We start from the raw sequence: 23,018 nt of genomic DNA, 5'->3' as shown, positions 1-23,018 counted from the left end.
GAAAAGTACCCCGTGTTCCCAAGTCAGGGAACCGTGGAAGCCCAACAACACTTTACCTTAGTTAAGATTTGGTCAATCTGAATAACAACAAGTCGCAACTGAGAAAGCATTTCCTGTTGACAAACACCAGCATGGAGGCTGGTGTTCAGTCACATGCAATTTATTCTTACAGACTGCAGAGGGGAGAGCAGGGCAAGAGAGCCAGAGCTGAAACTGCTCGCTGGAAGTATTGATGAATTTTCTGTTTGTCACTGAGTTGCTAACCATATGTTCAATGAAAAATAGATAATGAATTATGTATTGATGTTTGTGTTGCCTTTTTAAGACCCATAAAAAGAACTCTGTGAGCCTAAAATATCACAAATTAAAAATGCAAATAATGATAAATCAGATCAATTTGCCACCTGCTAGGATCTCCAGTGAGATCCCATTGTGGAAGGTAAAGATGTTGAGATGACATTTTGTAATCTGCTTGCAAACTTATCAAAATGGAAAGGGGAGGGGTGACTCTGCTGTGGTGGGAGCTGGGAGCCCATGTGCCCCTGGCTTTCTGGAGTCAGGTGCAGGAGGCAGGGAAGGCCCATCGGGGCCTGAGCCGGAGCCAAAGGTTAAATAAGCCTGCTGCCTCTAGTGGAATCTGTGTTTCCACCTGTTTCTCACGTGCTTTGAATATTTCTAGGATTTTTAAATTTTATAGACCAACACCTTGGGAAAACACATTTCCTTAAAGTTTGAAAGTTTGGCTGGTAGTATACACAAATGCCTTTTTAACATGCACGAAATAACTTGAAAACTGTTTCCTTTTCCATTGGGAAAATATGTGTTAAGCTGTGGAGGCTGCAGATCCTAAAAGCAAATTGTTTTTTAAGAGGCTGGCAGAAAACGCCTCAATGCATGTACTTATCCATCATCCCTCAGTACCCTTAGGGATCTGGCTGGGTCACCCAGGTCTCATCTGAGTCCCTGGTGATGCAGAATGGAAGCAGAAAAGACAAAGACCACAGATGTAGGTGATGAGCCATGCCAGATGGCCCATAAGCCCACACAGGGAAGGTGCACGCACGCATGCCAGTCAACAGGTCCACACTGGGGCCAGGGTCATCAGCTTTCATGTCTGAGAGTAAGATCCAGGAAATGGCTTATCTCAGGAAAGGGACACAGATGACCTCTGCCCACATTAGCTTTGTCTTTTTCTACTATTCTATCTAAGTGTCTGCAGGAGCACTTTCACCAGAGCATTTATTATCAACTGTAACAGGAAAAAGAGCTAATCAATATGCCCGTTAATGACAATTTTTCATTGGGTCAAATCTAATGCCTAAAGTTAAATGATTTTCCTCTTCTGGGATTTATACCAAGAGTACCAGCCTCTAAATTACAGGGTAACAGTGCACAGGTGACAGGTACTTAGGTGGCATACAGGAGGCCACTTTGCTGGGTGAGGACAGGGCAGTGGACAGGCTCTGGTGAGCAGCAGGCAGCCACACTTCACTTCCTCAGGCTCTGGAGTAGAGAGCAAACACTTGGCTGTGGAATCAGACTGGCCTGGGCTCCAGTCCCAGCCACTTCCTGGCAGCCATGCAATCTTGGGCATCTCCTGACCTGGAGGTTAGTTTTCTTAACAGAAATGGGGTGGGGGTGGTGGGGGGTAGGTATTAGGATTGTAAAATGTCCGAAATGGAATGTTTGTTTCCCCCACCCAAACTCTTGCCTTTACCTTAATCTCTGTAAATGACATCACAGTTCACCCAGTTGTTAAGGGCTTTCTGTAGCTCGTCCCATTCAACCTCAGAGAAGTCCTGGCACATATCAGGTTTCAGTACCTAATATTAGCTCAGTAAATAAATGAGTTGGTAAGTGAATTAAGGAATGATGACCTCTCAGGGTATTGGTAAGGATTAAATGAGATGAAGAATATAGAACGTTTTGCAGAAAACCTGACCCCCATTCCCCTACCTCATCCACAATCACAGAGCTCAGTGGGGATCCCTTTTTGTTCCTCAGTGGATTTTTAGTGCCACAACTTTTTCTCCCAATAAACACAATTTAAGTTTCAGCATTTCCTCTATTCGGTCTCCCTGATTTTGCTAAGCTTTCCTCCCTCCCCACCAAGAGGTCTTTCCAGAACAAGAGAAAGCATGGGGTGTGCAAGAGAGGTCCATGGTGAAAAACCAAGCAAAGGAGTCTTTCTCCCCTGGAGACAGGGACAGGAGATGGGGACAGGAGACAGGAGACAGAGACTGCACGAGCTAGGACTGCTGACCCTGTGGTTGGGAGAGATGCGTGAAGCAGGAGGAAGCGGTGCAGGCCCGGCTCCTGCTAACCACAGACACAAAGTATTCTTAAAGATGTCTCTCTGGAAAAGATCATCACTACACACAAAAAATTGAGAAAAATAATTTCCTATACAAGCACAACTATCAGGCTGAAATATCAGAGATATGGACAAAATGGAGACATTCTTAGAGAATATTAGTCACAATATAGCACAAATTACATCAAATAGAAATGATGAAAGTGCAGGATTTTGCTCTGAAGAAAAGTTACCATACTACAGAAATTACTCGTACTAGGGTGACATTAGTCAAAAATGTGTACCACCACCAACATGGAGGCAAGTGTTTTACTAGTGAATTCACAGCTTAAATGTGGGAAAGACGTCAGGAAGGTGAAACGGGAGATGGTCACAAACTTGCAGAGTATCAGATCTGAATGGACCCTCATCACAGGGCTGCAGATAAGTGAGCTTTCAGCATTATTAGGCCTCCAGCAGGAGCAGGACTCTGGATTGGGTCTGGGATGAAATGGTGAACAAAATCAAGTTCCTGCCTTCAGGGCCCTGGAGTCTAGTGGAGAAGGCAGGCATCCTTCACTCAATCACACCAAAAAACATAGCATTATTGATCGTGCTACACCCAACAAGAACAATTTTAAAAGAGTTAACTTGGTGGGACAGCTGACTGTGCATATGTTTAAAAATAGGGATGTGTTTAAAGATTTCTCAGAGGAGAGTGTTTGCAGAAACTCTGAGGGCACAGAAGAGGTAAACAGACAGCATAACATGGGAAAGATGGTGCTTGGCACAGAAACTGCACAGAAATAGCCCAGTGCAGAGAGGGGAGAGGCCAATCAGAGAACCGTGAGTAGCTTCCCTAGTGCAAGGAGTAAAAGGACAAGGTGGCAGGTGATAGAGGCCTGAAGAAGAACCCGTCACCCAGGACCTTACCATTGGCAGCAATGGTAAGAAATTGGACTTCATTTTAGGATGATGGAGAGCCACTGGAAGGCTTCAGCAGAGGAGGGAGTGATTCTCTCTACAGGTTAGAAAGATCCACTCTACTGACTGTGGAAAATGGATTTGAGGGACCGACTGAAAGAGTGGGATGACTGCTGTAGGAAGGGGAGGTCCACCCAGGAAGGGGTGAGAGCACAGGAGCGCAGAAGGACCTGTACATCTCAACCAGTGGGTGATTCACCACAACCAGAAGTAAGCACAGTCAGAGAAGGTCCCTTTAGAGGCAAAAAACTCATCTCAAGTCTGGCAAACTTCCCACTGCCACGCACAGCCAGCACAGAGGCACTGGAAAGTGGGTGCAGGAGTGATAACCCAGATTTTAAAAGGTTCCACTGGACTTTGACCAGCCTACTACATTTTCCAGATTCTGGAGATACCTTTCTTCCTCTGTTGGTTGCATGAACCAAGTAAATTTTTCATTAAAGTAGAGGAAAATGGCTAAATTTTATCTCTGATATTTATTCAACTGGAGCTGGTTTTAGCATAAATGAAGGTATGTAGTAGACCTCTCTTTCTTCTCTCTCCAAAGCTTTGGATAGAAATGCATTCTCTCACAGTGCTGGAGGCCAGAAGTCCAAAGTCAAAGTGTTATCAGGCCCATGTTCTCTCTGAAGGCTCTAGAGAACGATCCTTCCTTGTGTCTTCGTAGCTTCCATGGCGATCCTAACTTATAGACATGTGACTCCCATCTCTACCTCAGTGGTCACACAGCAATCTCCCTGTGGGTTTCTGTATCCCTTAGCCTCTTATCAGGACATTCATATAAAGACCAGTTATTTTAGATTAAGGGCCCACTCTACTCCAGTAAGACTTTGTCTTCATTAATAACATTTGCAATACACTATTTCCAAATAAGATCCCATAATGAAGTTGCAGGAAGGGTGTAGATTTTGAGGGGACACTATTCAACCCAATACGATGGGGCAGCACCAAGTAGAGATGAACTGGAGAAGGACAAGACCAGGAATCCAGGCAAACCCTTCCAGCAGGGCAGGACAAAAGGCCAAAGGTCATTTCTTCTGGGAAGCCAAAGACAGTCCTAAGACTAGGAGTCAGTCTGGAAGAGAAGAGATTTCTGATGCTTTCCATTGACCAAGGCACAAGTGCAGACACAGATACTGGAATTCTGCATGTGTCTGTGCGTGTGGTGTTTGGGAGAGTTGGGCGGGTAAGGGGGGTGGCAGCTGACAGAAGGAATGAGGGAAACTTGGTATTGGGGAACTGCCCTTCTCAAGTATGAGAAAAACAGTTTCAAGTGTTGGGTTTGGGGATAATGAAAATAAACACACTGATTATAGAATCTTCAGAAAATATAGAAAAACAGAAAGTTCAGCATTAATCCTACCTTCTAAGAACAATTAACATATTTCTTCCTGGTGCTCCTCCTTCCCTCAGGTACAAAAATGACTCAGTTGATGGAATATTGTCATATTTCTCTTTCCCTTCATATTTTATCTGCATTCCCATTCTCTCCCATCCCCAAAAAAACACTTGCACATATGTAAGTATATATATAATGTGTGTATATGTAAGTCTCTCTGTCGACATTATTCATTCAAGAAATATTTCTTTTGTGCCCCCTATATGAAAGCTCTAGAGGTTGGGAACACTTACATAGAGACCATCAACGCCCTGCACTCTGCTTCACAGAGCTGACACACTAATGAAAACAATGGAAAAGCAGACTGTTGATTTTTGTGTTTATAAACTATGTAGAAGGGATCATATTATAAAATTATGAGCTTACTCTTTCACTCACCACCAAGCTTTTTATACTCTCCACGTTGCTGTACATACACTAGCCCATTGCTTCTGCCTGCTGCCTAGCATCCCATTATCTGTATCTGCAGCCTTCCGCTTGCTCATTCTGTAGCAATAGACACTTAGACTGCCTCTCATTTCTTGTTGTCACAACTAATGCTGCAAAGAACATCCTGTACCTGCTTACAATCCCTTCTTAGTATTCTTGTGTGAGAGACCCAGGAAGGTCTGTCTGCCCATGGTTCATTTCACTGGGCGCCACCCACTGCTCCCCAGGAGGCCTGCCCCCAGGGGCTTTGGTTTGCCATGTGCTGCAGCTCTAGTATTATCCTGCTCTCCAAATGTTTGCCAGTATGAGTGAGGAACACACAGTTAGTCTAATCTGCATTTCTCTAATTGATAATGAAGCTGACTGCTTCATATATTTTTCAGCCATAGAGATTTCTCTTTTCAGTGACTTGCAATCATTCCTTCACCCCCTCTTTTAATGATTTTAGAGAGAGAAAGAAAGGAAGGGAGAGAACAAAACATAAAATTGTTGTTCTACTTATTTATGCATTCGTTGGTTGATTCTTGTATATACCCTGACTAGGGATCAAACTCGCAACCTTGGCATATCAGCACAATGCTTTACTAAACCAAGCTACCCGGCCAGGGCTTCTTCATCCACTTTTAACAGGCTCTGTTTTAGGGTGTTTCTGTATTTTCTTTCAGGAGTTCCACACATATTCTAAATACTAGCTCCCTGTCTACTTCAGGGAGCTACCTTCTTCCAGTCTATCACTCCTCTGGTAAATTTTGTCTACGGCACCCTTTGTTGAACAAAACCCCTATTTTCCAAAGGGTTTGTGCATTTAGTCTTTCATTAAGAAATCCTTCCCCACCCAAGGTCACAAAGATAGTCATATATCATACCACCTACATTTTTATTTATTTTTTTTTTACATTTTTCTTCTACTACCTTCAGAGTAAAAGAAATATATACTTTTTCAATTTTTATTTTATTACATTTATTGGGGTGATATTGGTTAATAAAATTATGTAAGTTTCTTAAAAATTTATTTAAATTTTAGAGAGGAAGGAAGGGAGACAGAAACATTGATCTGCTCCTGTACATGTCTTGACCAAGGTTCAAAACTGCAACCTTGGCCTAGCGTGCGGAGGACCCGGGTTCGATTCCCGGCCAGGGCACACAGGAGAAGCGCCCATTTGCTTCTCCACCCCTCCGCCGCGCTTTCCTCTCTGTCTCTCTCTTCCCCTCCCGCAGCCAAGGCTCCATTGGAGCAAAGATGGCCCGGGCGCTGGGGATGGCTCTGTGGCCTCTGCCTCAGGCGCTAGAGTGGCTCTGGTCGCAATATGGCGATGCCCAGGATGGGCAGAGCATCGCCCCCCTGGTGGGCAGAGCATCGCCCCTGGTGGGCGTGCCGGGTGGATCCCGGTCGGGCACATGCAGGAGTCTGTCTGACTGTCTCTCCCTGTTTCCAGCTTCAGAAAAATGAAAAAAAAAACAAAAAAAAAAACTGCAACCTTGGTGTAATCAAGATGACGCCCCTGGCCAGGGCTGTGTTTTTGTTGTTGTTTTGTTTTGATTTATTAATTTGAGAGACAGAGAGAAAGGCTGGGGGGAGGGAAGGGGTAGGAGCAGGAAGCATCAACTTGTAGCTGCTTCTCACATGGGCCTTGACCGGGCAAGCCTGAGGTTTTGAACTGGTGACCTCAACATTACAGGTTGCCGCTTTATCCACTGCGCCACCACAGGCCAGGTAGACAATGTGAGTTCTAAGTGTACAATTCCGTGATACATCCTCTGGCTACTCTACTGTATGCTCTTCACCCAAGTTAGGTTTCCACATATTTGACCCCCTTTCCCTTCAACCTCACCTCACCCCACTTCCCTTGTTGTCTCTGTCCACAAGATTTTTTGTTTTGTTTGCTGCTTTCTATTTTGTTTGCGGTGGATTTTTGCTTTCCTCCATGAGTTAGTTTCCCAGCACTGTTACTAGACAATCTAACTGCTCCCCACTAGTCTGTGAGGGCACCTCACAGACCCGCATACTCCCAAATACACATTTCTCCTCCTCAACTTTCCATTCCATTCTGGTGTCCTATATGACTACTACCCGCCCATTCCTCCAGTTATATTCCTAAGTTTTTGTTTTATGACCTATTACCAGGTATGGAGGTTATTGGTCTCTGTGCATGGGTTGTTAGTTCTGTGCAATAGTGACAAGACTGTATGGACAATTTGAAATCTGCATGTTCTCATTAAATATTGTAACTTTAGCATTTCCCCCCATGTGATATCAATACTTTATAGGTAAACAGTTCCTGAAAATTTTCAGTGTCACCTATCAGGAGGAAAACTGTTCCTCCACCATCTCAGGCTGCAGTGTGTGTGTGTGGGGGGGGGGGTGGTTGTGATGAACAAAAGATCAACAGGAGAAAAGACAGAGTTTATTCATATGCATGTAGAACTACCTAAAGGCAGTAGCTACCTGAACAGTAAGGACAAGGGTTTATATACCAACATAGTGGGAAACAGAGGAGGGAAAACAGTTTCTAAGGAGAAAGAGGACTTTTAGGAAACAGAGGCTTTTAGGGAAACAAACGGAAGGCATGAGTTTGTGATATTTGCTCTCATCTGGGTGCATGGGATCAGTCTTCTTTCTGGCTATAACACCCATGCCCATCCCCCCACTCTTAGCAGATTTATGATGGTTACATTTTGGGGAGGTTCTATTAAAAAGTTCAGCTGCTGGCCTGACCTGTGGTGGCACAGTGGGATAAAGCGTCGACCTGGAACACTGAGGTCGCCGGTTCGAAACCTTGGGCTTGCCTGGTCAAGGCACATATGGGAGTTGATGCTTCCTGCTCCTCCCCCTTCTCTCTCTCTCTGTCTCTCTCACTCCTCTCTCTCTAAAAAATCAATAAATAAAATATTAAAAAAAAAAGTTCAGCTGCTGTTTGCTCAGATGTGTTTAGCTTAAAATAATCTTTGTGCTACGCTGACAAGAGTCCTACATATATAACTAAATGAATATAACTAAATCTCTGACAACTCAGAGTCCCAAGCAACCCCTTTGGTCCAGTTTAGGGTGATTGATGGTGGGCCCCAGGACTGAGGAAGGGCCATGTGGGAAAGGGTTTCTGAGCCCTTAGCCAGAGACATACAGACAGGCCCCTGTAGGGAAGGAAAATGATTTTCCCTCCACCCTTCTGAGTTCATAGCTTTGGATTTTTTTAGTATTTGGTCTTGAGGCTGCATAATGGCAAAAAGTCATGATTCTTTTCTTCCTCTATTAGGCTGGAGGAGAGGAAAAAATATTTTTACCTCTACTCTCCTAGGTTCCCTGGGTAAAGTCCTATAGACAAGCAAAAGACAGATTAACAAGAAAAAAATAGAAGTTTATTAACATGTACATAGCACAATAGACAGAAGAACTCAGAAACACGTAACTCAAAGGGGTGGTCAGGATTGGGCTTATATAATAACTTAAAAGAAAAATAAGTTTCAGAGAAGTGACAAGACAAAGGAAAAGGACTCTGAGCTTCTAGAGTCACCAGACCGTGGGAAGGTAAACATATGGGGAAACTAATGGGAGAGGAGGACTAGTCTTAGGCCGGCTTCTTACGCAGACTCCTCTAGTGCTGTCTCTGGGCTGATATGGGCCTAGACTTGTTTCTGATGATTCACTTCTGTCCCTGGTAGAGAGGGAAGGAGGGACACTCTTGCAAATATGTCTCCTGCTTGCAGACAAATAGGGGGAGGGCAGAGAGCTCTTCTTTTACCTACTTCTTTTGAATTGCCTTCAGCTCAAAATAATCCTTGTGCCAAAGTGACATATTTGGGGGTGGCATATCACGCTACCCTTCAAGTCCTTGAGTCATAAGAAGCTGGAAAATGCACCGCAGCTCCTGGATCCAAGGTTGAGCTCTATTTAACACCAATCAAGAAAACTGAGAGAAGGGCACTTGATAGCAAAGTGAAAAAAATTCTCCCGCATTCAGAAATCTCACTTGTCATTGATGAACTAAGTGTCTCTCTCTTTCTTTTCCATTTCTAAAATATGTAATCAGTACCCACCATGTTATACACTCAAACACAGTGTAGGGTAAGAAATTCTGTAATAAACACTAAATATCCTGGCACAAGCTTCATTTTATTTATTTATTTATTTCCTTTCCTTTTTCTTTTCTATTAAGTGAGAGGCAAGGAGGCAGAGACAGACTACTGCATTCACCCTGACCAGGGTTCACCCAGCAAGTCCCTACCAGGCGGATACTCTGCCCAGCTCCATTGCTCAGCAACCAAGCTATATTAGCACCCGAGGCCATGGAGCCATCCTCAGCACCCAGGGCTAACTTTGCTCGAATCATTTGAGCCATGGCTGCAGGAAAGGAAGAGAGAGAAAAAGAGATAGAGGGGGTAAGTGGGGGAGAAGCAGATGGTTGCTTCTCCTGTGTGTTCTGACCAGAACTGAACCCAACCCAGGACTTCCACATGCCAGGCCAACACTTTACTGGTGAGCCAACCAGCCAGGGCCACAGGCTTCTTTTTAAAACATATGTTACCTGGCCCTGGCCAGTTGGCTCAGTGGTAGAGCATCGGCCTGGTGTGCGGAAGTCCCGGGTTCGATTCCCGGCCAGGGCACACAGGAGAGGCGCCCATCTGCTTCTCCACCCCTCCTCCTCTCCTTCCTCTCTGTCTCTCTCTTCCCCTCCCGCAGCCGAGGCTCCATTGGAGCAAAAGATGGCCCGGGCGCTGGGGATGGCTCCTTGGCCTCTGCCCCAGGCGCTAGAGTGGCTCTGGTCACCACAGAGCAACGCCCCGGATGGGCTGCGCATCGCCCCCAGGTGGGCGTGCCGGGTGGATCCCGGGCGGGCGCATGCGGGAGTTTGTCTGACTGCCTCCCCATTTCCAGCTTCAGAAAAATCCAAAAATAAATAAATAAATAAATAAAATTAAAAAAAACATATGTTACCTGAACAAAAAGAGGCCATGAACCTGTCCACCAGCTCTCAATAAAATAGATCAGGCCGTATAGTACAATCTGCACATTTCTATCAACCTCAGGAAGTCTGGAAGTGTTGGGAGGTGCAATTTCTAGTCACACTAGGGGTACTATGATGTAAGACCAAGAAAAACTAAGAAAATTAAAGGTATACACCTAGTCCTAAAATTACAGTGATATAAGAATAAGTGAGACAAAAATTGTCTAAATACTATCACTTCTCAAACAGAAAAGGGTTTTCCAAATGGCTAGTAGCATGATGTGAAATTAATAATAATGACTTGTTATTCTGGGCTCAAGAGGAGACTCGCTAATTACTCATGGTTAAATGTTTTGAAAATTAAGAAGGGCCATACTGAAATGCTAAGGACCTTTTCTGTCTCTCTCTGACACACACACACAAACACATACTAGAAATAGTACACACTTCACATTTACTAGTACTTCAGTTGCTTGGGTGGGGGGAAAGGTGCAAAGCTCAGTTCTCACTCTTGGGAACACAGCAGGCAGGTGCTGACCTACTGGGCAACGAAGACCAGGGCGCTGCCTGTTCAGCTGATACTTCTCTCCAGCTCCTCCCACGTGTTATTTGAAAACAGTGGCCCAAGAAATCTTTCTGATGACAATCTTCTCTGCTGATTATTAACACAAAGCATTCACCCAATACCTTCACAGCACATCAGAAACTTCATGTTTCATGTGCTTAAACCTGATACTTCAACATAAACCTGGCAATGAGCTCCAGGAAATGCACAGGAAGAGGGAAAACTATTTCAATTCAGCTCAGAGAACGTTAGGAGCAAGGTTTCTTCTCCTCTAAGTGGTATCTCTTTTCAGATTATAAATATGAACCAGAGTTTAGAGAGAGATTTTTCTTCACCTAAAGAAGATATTTGAAGAGTGCTCTCGTGGTAATGAGCTTTTGAGATTACTTGAGGAAAACGAACAGCTTGGAGCCATATGGTCACACTCTCCCCAGGACATGGTATAGGTCACAGTTGACGTGGCATCCCAGAGATCCTTCTGGGCCATGCTAGCATGGGGCCTTGGCGGGCCAGCCTCCCACTGCAAAAGGAAAGCCCAAGTGAGAAGGCCCAGGCTCCTGCCATGCACAGCATGGGACTCGGCCTGTCATTCACATCATTCACTGCTCTGTAGTTCACCTTTCTCATTCATAAAGCCAAGAGCTTGGACTGGTCACCTCTCACTGGGTCCCTACTTCTCCAGCCCCTTCTGCTTCTCACTGCTACTCAGTATTTTGATAAACAACATTTAAGCTGAAGTTTACAAAAAAATATTATTATTCCCATTTTACAGATGAGGAAACAGTGAGATGGTTAAATGACTTCTCAGCAAAGGGTAGTGTTCTTTGTGTGTGCAGGAGACCACTTGGCAGGTGATTATTCAATCAGCTCCTTAGGATAGAGGCTGGGGCTGGCGGTACAAACCTGGGACTATCAGCACACAGACAACAGTGGAAGCTGTGGAGATAAATGAAATCATGTTAAAACCTCAGTCTTCTTTCTCATGTTACCAAATAGGAGTAAGTCTTACTTCCAGCTGTCATTCAGTCATGCATTGGATACATCCGTTTAAGAAGAAGAAAAAAACTGGAATCTGATTTTCTTGATGAGATTTGAACTTATTTAAATGCAATCACTTATTCATCTTTTACTCACGTCTTCCGGGACTTTTCGAAAGTGATGCAGTTGTCTAGCACAACATAATGAGCCCTTAGCAGTTGGCACTGGCTCTGAGGTATCTCTCCGAGTCAGGCATACCCCCCTTGCTGTTTGTTTCTAGCTCAATTTCCTGGTAGCCACAAGCCAGCACTTACTTGCTCCTCAGCTTCCTACAAATAGAATTCTTAAGTCAGAGTATATGTATTAAATCATTTTATGCAAATTTATGAAGTCCTGTAATGTGGTTTATCCTGGGCTGGAATATACACAAATGAACAAAGTTGATTAGTTAAGTATGAAAATGTCAAAAATACAGAGAGCATTTTGACAGGACTAGGGAGCCCTAGAATAAAATGCTGTGGTGCCCAGAGTATGAAGCAGTGGGAGTCCCAGGACCACAAGGAAAGCCATCCTGGAGCATCGGCCTGGACCCGGGAACACAGTGCACAGAGCACTGCAGTGGGAAGGATGGAGCCTGCTCCTCTCCTGCGGGAAAGCATAAGCACAGCAGTCTCCCCCATCCGCAGGCTCACTTCTGCAGTTACCCACAGTCAACCATAGCCCGAAAATTTCAGGAATAAACAATTACAAGTTTTAAATTAAGCACCATCCCGAGTCCATGATGAAATTTTGAACTGTCTGCTCTGTCCTGCTGGGGAGGTGGATAATCCCTCTGCCCAGTGTATCCACACTGTATACATGAACTTCCAATTAGTCCCTTAGTAACCGCCTTGGTATCGCAGCACCTGTGTTCATGTAAGCCTTATTTTACTTTATAATGGCCCGAAAGCTCAAGATTGTGATGCTGGCATTCAAATATGCCAAAGAGAAGCTGTAAAAATTCTTCTTTCAAGTGACTAGATGAGTACAATAAGATATTTTGAGAGACAGAGAGAGTACATTTACATAACTTTTATTACAGTGTTATAATTGTTGTTTTATTATTAGTTATTTTTGTTAATCTCTTATTATGTCTAATTTATAAATTGAACTTTATCATAGGTATATATGTACAGGAGAAAACACAGTATATATAGGGGTCCAGGGTTTCAGGCATCCACTCAGGGTCTTGGAAATTCTCTCCATGGGAAGGGGATCTTGTACTGATTTGCCTAGCTTGGGTTTTGTTTTCTAATTAGGAGGACTCTACGTTTTTCTAATTGCTACTTTGCCATCTAGTTATTAGTCTCTCTTAATAACATTTTCAGCAATCACAAGCAAATTTTTAAAGATTACTTCTATACATACTCAAAACGAGTCTCATGAACATGTACTTCTCTGAATCCATAATGAGGAGAGTCATGACATAATTTTCTAGAAGATGCCAATTTTAAATTAGTGTTTCTTTGAAATGTTTTCACAATATACAATTAGTACAAATACGATGCATAGGTCATACTTGCTCTAAATCTTTTTGAACTTTCTTTAATTTGATATAAAAGTAAAATTTAAAAAGTTATTAGGTAACAAGCAAAGAAAACTGCAGCCCAGGCCAAGATGGTGGCAGGAAGAGTAGGTACCTCTCTCCAGCCTTGAAATTTAAGGATCAGCAAACTTTATCCAAAGGAACACAGGCAGGTTTAAATATCAACACACTCAAATTTTCTGTGTAGTTCTATTGGCAAAATAGAAAATGAATTTGTGTATAAAAAGAAACATTATCTGAAACCCATCAGATGTTAAAATGTCAAGGAACTTCCTCCCAGTGTTAGATGCCCAAGTATGCTACTACTGAGCTCTCAGTTTCTCTCTGTATCTTAAATCCTGCAGGTATTAAAATGTAAATGTCTCCTAATCAATTTCCATCTCTGCGTCTGGACCACCACTGTACTTGACCAGATGAGTACAACAGCTCCCACCCTGATTCTACATCTAGGCCACAACAGTCCCCTGTCCACCAAGGTGCAAATCAGACCATGCCATTCTCCCACATTAAAAAGCTTCACAGCTTCCTTCTTCACCAACTTCAACTCTCTATCCAAAATCATGTCCTCAGGGAGTTCCTGCCTAACCATCTATATAAAACAGCCAACCGCAGTCTCCATGCCCACAGTAAAATATAAGCTCCATGAGGGCAGGACTTTCTGTTTTGCATATGGTTGTATCTCAAAGATTAGGACCGTGTCTGGTACAGAGTCGGTCCTCAATGAGTAACTGCTGAAGAAATGACCAGCACTGACACATAACAGTCACACGACTGGGTCATGTGTCCTCTCCCCCTGCGCAGGCAGTGACCCACCTCACTCTTTGCACCGCCAGTGCTGCGAAGAGCTTCTAGGACACAGACAGTTCAATAAACTCATGCTGAATGAGTGGAACATCTTTTTAAGGGTGGATTATGGAAAGCACTCAAACTTTCAAGCTAATCGGCTCATACCAATTGGGTTCACTTGAAAGAATATGTTTTCCCAGGAATTACTGAGACTGGATGTAAAGAAACTCAGGTCTAATACGCACAGAAAAGAGAGATCCTCATCACGCTTTGCCGTAGGACCCGCATTGCCTCCGTTCCCTCTGGTCTGTCAGCCCCAGAACAGTGACCATGCCAGCCTCGCTCGTCAGTCTCTCCAGGCCCTCACCAGAGCTGGGATTCAAATAACTTAACCACTGGTTCTCTGCCCTAATGATCATTTTAAGTATAAAAAAAGGTACACCAAAAGGTACTTTATTATTTTATGCATTTAATACTTAAATATGAATAAAAGAGTTACAGAAAACTAGATTGTTATAAGTTTTAAAATATTAATAAAATATATAATACCTGACAATAAACAATAAAACTGTTATTTAAGATATTTCCAGTGACAGCTTGTCACCCCCTGGTTGTTTGGCACTTTTTCTCTTTACATTATATGTTTGTTTACTGAAGTAACAAAAGCGAAAGAATTAAAATGTAGTATTTCATCAAATATATAATAAGTTTTATAAAATAAATAAATAAATATTACAAGCATAGTTCAGATTTTTTTCACCTATAAATGAAATGAACATTAATTACTATGGATGCTTAGAATACGCTGTTGCACAGATGAACATTTAAAAAGAGTAAGAAACGTAAATTTATGATTTCCACAAATTTACCTTAGAGAGAACCCTGATTATAACTGCCATTTTAACAACTGGTTCACCGAACTCAACAAAAAATTAAGTCTCGGTTCTGCCGAAACTGTGTGAATCCCACTACTGGCCCCAGCAGAGTGCTCACCACATGGCAGAACTCTATTTATTTCTGATTAATGAAGTAATGATTAATGAGCATGAGTTCTTCCGTGAGCCAATCCCTGGACCAAAGTGGCTAAGTATGCTTGTGGATGAAAGCTGTGGAAGGAACCAAGGTTGGGTGTGTTAACTCAGTACTCCTCTGCAGCTGTTTGGTATTTATTCTTCAGCTCCACAGGACAAACAGCCCCCAAATGCTTGCTAAATGCCAGTGCACTGTGAACAGCAGTCACCATGCTGTCCCTCTGGAATTCAGCTGGTGCAAGCAATGCCACCTCTCCTCACCTCACTCAGTTTCTCCGTGTACCTGCAGAATGAGCTGCAAGGTCCCCAAGCCACTGCAGAGAGGAAACTGCAAACCCTTGGCTTTGCTCCTATTCTCATAACTCCTTCCCATGAAGACAGTGATCCTGGATGAAGCTGGGGAATCTATTATGGAATAGAAAGAATAGAGAAGGATGACCCCCTGGTGGGAGTCATACAGCCAAAAAAGATGTGAATAAGTAGACAGACTAATAATACCTTGATAAGATGCTGGGGGCCTTGGGAGGAACAGGATTGGCCCATCTCAGTAGGGATGACTCTCACTCTGACCTCAGTTGAGAGTAAACCTGCCAGTAAATTAGAGGGTGGGTCACATTCAGCTGAGCTCAGCCAGCATCACCTCCCTGCCTGCCTCCCTCTGGGTGTGGATGCACAGAGGACTGCCTTACTGTTTGAGGACCTCTGCTTCTTAGCAACAGGCCCTCCTTTCTCTCTTCCTCTTCAGCAGGAAGGACTCTGAACCTGCCCCTTCAGGGTGCTGCTCGGGGTTTTAGAGCACTTGTCAAGAATGTTGGTATTTTTAGCAAATGAGTACTTCCCAGTGTTAGGATTATAAAATTTGGAGTCAGACATACCCAAGTTCAAATCCCAGCTATCACTGAAGTCTCTAGGCCTTTGTTACCCTGTCTATACAAGAGGAATGATGACTGTATCTACCGCCTAGATTTGTCATGAGAATTCAGTGAGCTAAATACAGTGTGTCCGTAAAGTCATGGTGCACTTTTGACCGGTCACAGGAAAGCAACAAAAGACGATAGAAATGTGAAATCTGCACCAAATAAAAGGAAAACTCTCCCAGTTTCATACCTATTCAGTGTAGTTCAAAGTGGGCTCACACACAGATTTTTTAGGGCTCCTTAGGTAGCTATCCCGTATAGCTTCTACAGACTCGTCACTGACTGATGGCCTACCAGAATGGGGTTTCTCCACCAAACTGCTGTTTCCTTCAACTGCTTATCCCACTGAGTAATGTTATTCCTATGTGGTGGCGATTCGTTATAAACACGCCGATATTCACGTTGCACTTTGGTCATGGATTCAAATTTAGCGAGCCACAGAACACACTGAACTTTCCTCTGTACCGTCCACATGTCGACTGGCATGGCTGTGGGCTGCTCCACTGTATACACGGTGTTATGTCATCATCTGCGCATGCACACATGCTACCACATCATCCTACAGAAACTGGGAGGGTTTTCCTTTTATTTGGTGCAGATTTCACATTTCTATTGTCTTTTGTTGCTTTCCTGTGACCAGTCAAAAGTGCACCATGACTTTACAAACACACTGTATGTAAAGCGTTCAGCTCAGGGCCTGGCACAGAGTACGCATTCAGTAAATGATAACTAACAGTAGTAATAACTATGACACTCTAAGTTTTAAGAATGTCTCCCATTCTAATGGGTACAGAAACCAACCAACCATGCTTTAGGCTAGCCCCATGTGGGCACAGGGCAGGAGGGCAGGAGGGCAGGAGGTCAGGAAGAAAGGGGAAAAGTGGGCATGCTTCTATGTCCATGAAGCATGGGGCTTCCTGAGAGTCCTCTCTCTTTCTACTCACACAGCCTGATGGTTTCCTGAGTCACAGCTTGAGGACATCGCCCTGCCATAGAGCTGTAGGACCTTCACTGTCTCTCTTCCCCTCTGAGCTGTCAGTTCCATGAGGGCCGCCATGCCTGCCCTGTTCTTCACTGACTCACAGTGACCTATGATGACAGAGTGAGGTACCAACATTTATGGGAGGGAGAGAGGAAGAAGGAGAGAGGGAGCTGGGGACAGAGACAGACGGGTGGAGGGCAAGGGCTAGGAGAACCGAGTATTAAGAGAGAGAGAAGCATGCCCTGGAGCCTCCGGGCAGTGTGGGCAGGGCCAGGCTCACGCAGGCCGACCTGCCTCCCAGTCTTGGTTCCCTGCGGTTCCCGCAGAAAAAGCAAAAGGCTGAGGAGAGAACTTAGTGAGAGAGAACCAAGCAGCATCTTTAATCTAAAGAAAGATGTGCAGAGAGTGTGCACGAATTCCTCTCTGAATTCAGAAAAGCATTCGTGTATATTTAATAGTTAGAAATGTAGTAAACATTGGATGATGTGCATAACCTATGCACATAACCATGCCATTGTTAAAGGAGTTGTAACCACACAGGTCTACAGGTCAGAGACTGTCTCTCCCCCGTGGGCCTTCATACTCGCCAGCCCCTCCTCCTGGAATGCCCACTCCGTTACTTCTCCTCCCACCCCTGCCTCTTACGCATCCTCAGGCCTCAATGTATACCCTTCCTCCTCTTGAAAGTCCCCCATATCTGGAGCTGGGTGGCATGTCCCAAGGCACTTATGTCACCTTATAACCCTTCCCTGGTTACTTGTCATGCTGTCTAGAAAGACCCTGAGTTCCTCAAGGATCAAGCCTGTTTTACTTAGGTCTGCACCCCAGTGCTGGCACACAGTGGGGGCTCAAATACTGTGCTGAGCCAGGGAATGAATACTGGAGTTGCCCATTTTTCTGAAAAACACTGGCTTCCTTCGGCAAGCTTCAGCCTCCCTCAGAAAGGGCCTGTAACAGAATCAGCAAGCAGGGCAACCCATTACTGCTGGGACTTCATAGTGTCATGGTGACAAATTAAAGAGCCCCTTGCAATGTCAGGAGCTGCCAGTTAGGTAAACCAGAAGCATGGTGGAAACCAAAACATCAGCAGAGCAAGTCAACACAGGCTGGCTGGGAGGGTGGCACAGCGGCCTTGGACGCAGGCTCAGCCCCCGGGGTGGCCCCTGTGTGTGGCTATCAGGACTCTGCTGCAACCCCAGCTCCAAGCTGCTGCCCTGCTGTGCTGCCTGCACCAGCCACCTGACCATGGCACAGAGAGAAGCTGTGGAGCTGAATCTGGCGAGGGCTGTCAGCTTGTTATAAAAGGCACTCGAAGACCCACACCCCAAAAGAGAAAACATGCAGGTTTCCACCCTCTTCTGAAAGCCACAGGTATCATAAAATTGGCTAATACTTGTCACATATTGTGTCAAGTGACTGAATGGGTTATCTCATTTAGCTTACTCCTTGTCACAGCCCTCTAAAGTAAGTAGCAATATCAGCCCCACGGGTCAGAACACACAGGGAGATGAGCTATTTACTCAGCATCACAAAGCCAGTGTGAAGCAGGCTGGGATCTGAACCCAGACACTCCAACTCCAGAGCTCAAGCTCTAACCCAGTCATCCTCAGGTAAAGACTGATCAGGCCTGTGCCAGAAGCTTCTGAAAGCACCAATGGCTCACATGTAATCAGCATTCCCAAATCCTGGAACACTTGGGATGAGTCCCTGTTGGGAAAGGCAGGGAGTGTGAGCTGAATGGAGAAAGGCCTCCTCAGAGAGCAGATAATAAATTCAATGAGGCAGTGGGTGACCAGTAGCAGAGTTACAGACTTGGCCTTTGAGAGGTCACTGGAGCAGGAAGCCAGCCCTGCCTGAGCCCCCACCCCCGGGGGGTAGAACCCTGGACTCTGAGGGCCCAGGGGACTAAATCCTATGAGGAAAGCCAAGGTAAAAAAAAACACTGGCTGTCTGACTCATGTACTGAACTTGAATCACCTTCCTTGGATCTGCATTCCTAAATGAAGATTAAATGCTAAGGGTATTTGCCTTTTACAGTACTTTAGGGTATGGGCTTATTGATTCAGTGAAGGTTAATGAAACAATTAAGTGTATTCATGAAAGCTAAAACATGGATTTGAAGCTTTTCAATTTTCATCTGCAATAATGAGCACTAGGCTTGGGTTCTTATCCAGCATTTGACGCCCACTAATTATTTCAGTGATTCCAGTTACAATTAATAAGGACTCAGCCATGTGTGTTAAATCTTAACATTCCATTCTGTCATCCATCAACTGAGTGGGGGTATGCAGAAGGTAGTGCTGGAGCGCAGGACGTGGCTTTAAGTTACTTTCTCACCTAAAAGGTACTCGGTAGGACCTGTGTGCCCACACTGAGCTATGCACTTCCCCTGATTTCCCCCACTGACTCCTCACCATATAATTCAGGTGTTTTAGTCCATCTTGGGGTCATCACCATCTGTCTCCTGGGTCATCCTTCAGAACCTGCAATCAGATCCACATAGAACTCCTCAGATCCCTGTTCCATCCTCATATCCCTGCTCCGTAACCACATACTTCCTTTCTTCCCATCTCCGGACACCCTCCTACTTCACCATCTGTGAGTCACAGCTCCTCCTCAGTACAATCCCCACCACTGTCCATCCTCTTAGAAACGCATCACCTTCCTGCCCTTTCTAAAGCCTGGCTCCCAGAGGACACATTCCCCAGAAGTGTGGGCTGCTTTTGCTGCCACGGTCCTCACACCACGGGCCGGGCATGGGAGGTGCGTCTCTCTTGCTGTTCTTTACCACTGCCAGACCTTTCTCTTCCATGCCTCCCTAAGAATACTCGGCATTGAGTCATATTTCCTCAGATTATATTACCCATTAGCCCTCATCATTGCAGGCTGCAACAATGGGTCACGCTGTCATTTTTCCATGGTTTCAGTCCCTATTTAAATTCTTGGCACTTTAATATATACATAGATCATCCTTTCAACACCCTGGCTCAGTTTTAATGAACTCATCTCCAGTAGTCTTACTTTAGTGACCAAGAACCTACTTGAGCCCACAACTGTCATGATCAGTAAATGCAAACTCTCCATAAGCATCACACCTCACACTACTTCCTGACTACCTGCTCAAAGTTACCACCTCCCTATAATATCCTCACTCTGTACATCTTTTGCCTCCCCCCAGGACCTACCCTCCAAATCACTAATCTAACTATCTTTTTCTAAATAGACCTTAATTCTAGAGCACTTTTAGGTTCACACCCACACTGAGCAAAGGCACAGAGTTGCCATATATCCCTCCCCTCACACGTGCAGCCTCCCCCATACTCACCACCACCCCCCCCCCGAGTGGCACATTTGTTACAACTGAAGAACCTGCACTGACCATCACTATCACCCGAAGTCCATACTGTGTATTAGTGTTCACTCTTGGTGTTGTGCAGTCCATGGGTTTGGACAAACATATAATGACATGTATCTACCGTCACATATCATACAGAGTAGTTGCACTGCCCCTAAAACCCTCTGTGCTCCACATGTTCTTTCCTCCCTGCCCACTAACCCCTGGCAAACTGTTCTTTTTACTGTCCCCATAGTTTTATCTTTTCCAGAATGTCATATAGTTGAAATCATACAATATGTAACCTTTTCAGATTGGCTTCTTTTACTTAGTAATATGCATTTAAGTTTCTTCCATGTCTTTTTCATGGTTTGATAACTCATTTCTTTTAGCACTGAGTAATAGTCCATTGTCTGGATGTTCCACAGTTTGTTTATCCATTCACGTACCAAAGGACACCTTGGTTGCTTCTAAGTTTTGGCAATTATGAACAAAGCTGCTATAAGCATCCATGTGCAGATTTTTATGTGGACATATTTTCTTACTCCTCTGAGTAAATACCAAGGAACATGACTGTCGGGTCTTATATAAAAGTATGTTTAGTTTTATAAGAAATTGCCAACTTCAGGTTTAAAGTGGGTTTCTTGTAGACAACATATACTCAGGTCTTGTTTTTCTAGCCATCTTTCCACTTCCCTTCTCCCCTGGAAGTCCTGTCTCCATCCATACAGCTCAATTCCACGGACTCTCATTATAATCTCTGTCACGCACGTCTCAGTTCCTCTGCCCTTCTCTTGACTTGTTGTATTCATTGTCAAAAATACAATCATGGTACAATCTAATTCTCTACTTCCTCCATGCCAGCACCCAGGAAGGTGGATGTGGTGAAAGAACATCAACCATATTAGCTGGTTTCATTTTAAATTTCTCACCATGAACCTCTAATGGGCTCATATTATTCTCCAGCAATCATATCCTGCCTTACTAATCCAGTCACTCTTAAAATTCTCCTAAAAACTATTCAGACCTCTTCTCCTCAAACTTCTATCACTTCCTCCCAATTCTTACTCTCAGCTGATAATTCTTCTTCCAATTCACTGAAAAAAAAAAAAAAAAAACTGAAGCAGTAGAAAAAAAATGTCTAGAGCCCCACCACCAATGCTAGCATCCTCACTCACATAGTTGGCCATCCTCCCACTATAGATAAACCATATGCAATTCTATCTAAATCCATGACTAATCCAATCATCTATGATATGCTATTGAGCTACTGATTTCCAATTCAAGGATCAGCATAATTATCTACTGCAAAATTTCCATCAACATACAATATATTATGGTTTCTTTCATCAAGAGAAAGAAGGCAGGGAAGGTAGAAGGAAGGAGGGTGAAAGGGGGAAAAAGCTGTTCTTGACCCTACTTCTCCAATCAGCTACTTACCCATTTCTCCAACCTCCTTTGCAGTAAAGCACCTCAAAGGAGCTGTCTATAGAACTGGCTCCCACTCTGCCTCTTCCCCTTCTCTAATCCTCACTGGCCATGCCCTCTACTCTCCCAAATGTGCTCCCATCAAAGTGGCCAATGACCTCCAAGCTGCTGACATCCAATGGCCAATTGTCAGTCCTCCTATTTAGAAATAATGATACCATCAGCTCTATAGGGTAAGTGTGACCATTTAATGAAATACTAAAATGCTTAGACCACTTTTATTATAAACTGCTGTTGACTCATTTCTTAAACAAACTCAGTCTAAATGTCATAAGCAGAAACCTCCCAGGTTTACCGCATGCACACCTGTGGTGATTTATCTCCCTCAGTATTTCAGTTGGGGTTGTCAGTGAACACTCTTCTCCGTAACTGGGTCCCTGAAGGGAGGCGGCATGGGTGTGGGTGTGAGGCCCACACTCTTACGAATCTAATTTCTAAGGTCTCCACTGAGGAATGAGTGTTAATTATCCTGTATTGTGTGGGTGCCTCCACAGCATCAGTCTGAAAAATTAATTTAACTTTTGACCAATGAAGTAATAAGCTTCTCTCTCTTTTCTAATTTAAGTTTGACAGTAGCTTGGAAAATGTTTGAGTGTTGGGGTTCTTAACCAAAGTCAAGCAAATTAATAATTTCCTGAAATCGGTGTTGTCAAAACAAAAGCTTCAGTACTAAAAATTCAAAAATATCAACATATCATGTTAAATGGCTTTGGCTTGTCCTCTGTGGTGGAGCCACAGACTTATCTCAATAATGAATGAGTTCATGAAATTCATAGACAAAAAAAAAAAAAAAGAAGAGGAAATTCTGAACCACTTGAAAATCAAAGAATCTCTGTAAACATCTGCACTGAGCAGAGCACAAGACATAAATGCTAGAAGAATATCAAAAACTGTTCGACTGACCAGGCGGTGGCACAGTGGATAAAGTGTTGGACTGGGATGCGGAGGACCCAGGTTCAAGACCTCGAGGTCGCCAGCTTGAGCACGGGTTCATCGAGTGGGTTTGAGCAAAGCTCACCAGCTTGGACCCAAGGTCGCTTCAACTGCTGTAGTGCCCTGGTCAAGGCACATATGAAAAAGCAATCATTGAACAACTAAAGTGCCGCAACAAAAAAAAAAAAAATTGATGCTTCTCATCTCCCTTCCTGTCTGTCTGTCCCTATCTGTCCCTCTCTCTGACTGTCTCTGTAAAAAACAAAAAAACAAAAAACTGTTTGATACACTGCAAGTAACATTTGAATGGAGATTTGAAGGAGCTGAGAAAGTTGTCCACGTAGACACCTGGAAAGAGCATACCAAGCAAG

The 23,018-nt window shown here is 44.1% G+C and overlaps 1 protein-coding gene and 1 non-coding gene across 2 annotated transcripts in view; both read left to right on the top strand.

Annotated features, from left to right (window-relative positions):
- TRPC7 (transient receptor potential cation channel subfamily C member 7) overlaps positions 1 to 23,018 on the top strand; it is a 147,081-nt gene that overhangs the window by 13,530 nt on the left and 110,533 nt on the right. The window lies entirely within an intron of this gene.
- Positions 9,632 to 9,707, top strand: TRNAT-GGU (transfer RNA threonine (anticodon GGU)). The gene has a single exon. It is a non-coding gene; the product is annotated as a tRNA-Thr (tRNA).

The sequence above is a fragment of the Saccopteryx bilineata genome, chromosome 4 (genome assembly GCF_036850765.1).
Source record: "Saccopteryx bilineata isolate mSacBil1 chromosome 4, mSacBil1_pri_phased_curated, whole genome shotgun sequence".
NCBI classification, from domain to species: Eukaryota; Metazoa; Chordata; class Mammalia; order Chiroptera; family Emballonuridae; genus Saccopteryx; species Saccopteryx bilineata.
The sequence above is the reverse complement of the archived record's forward strand: the minus strand, read 5'-3'. Positions and strand labels throughout refer to the sequence as shown.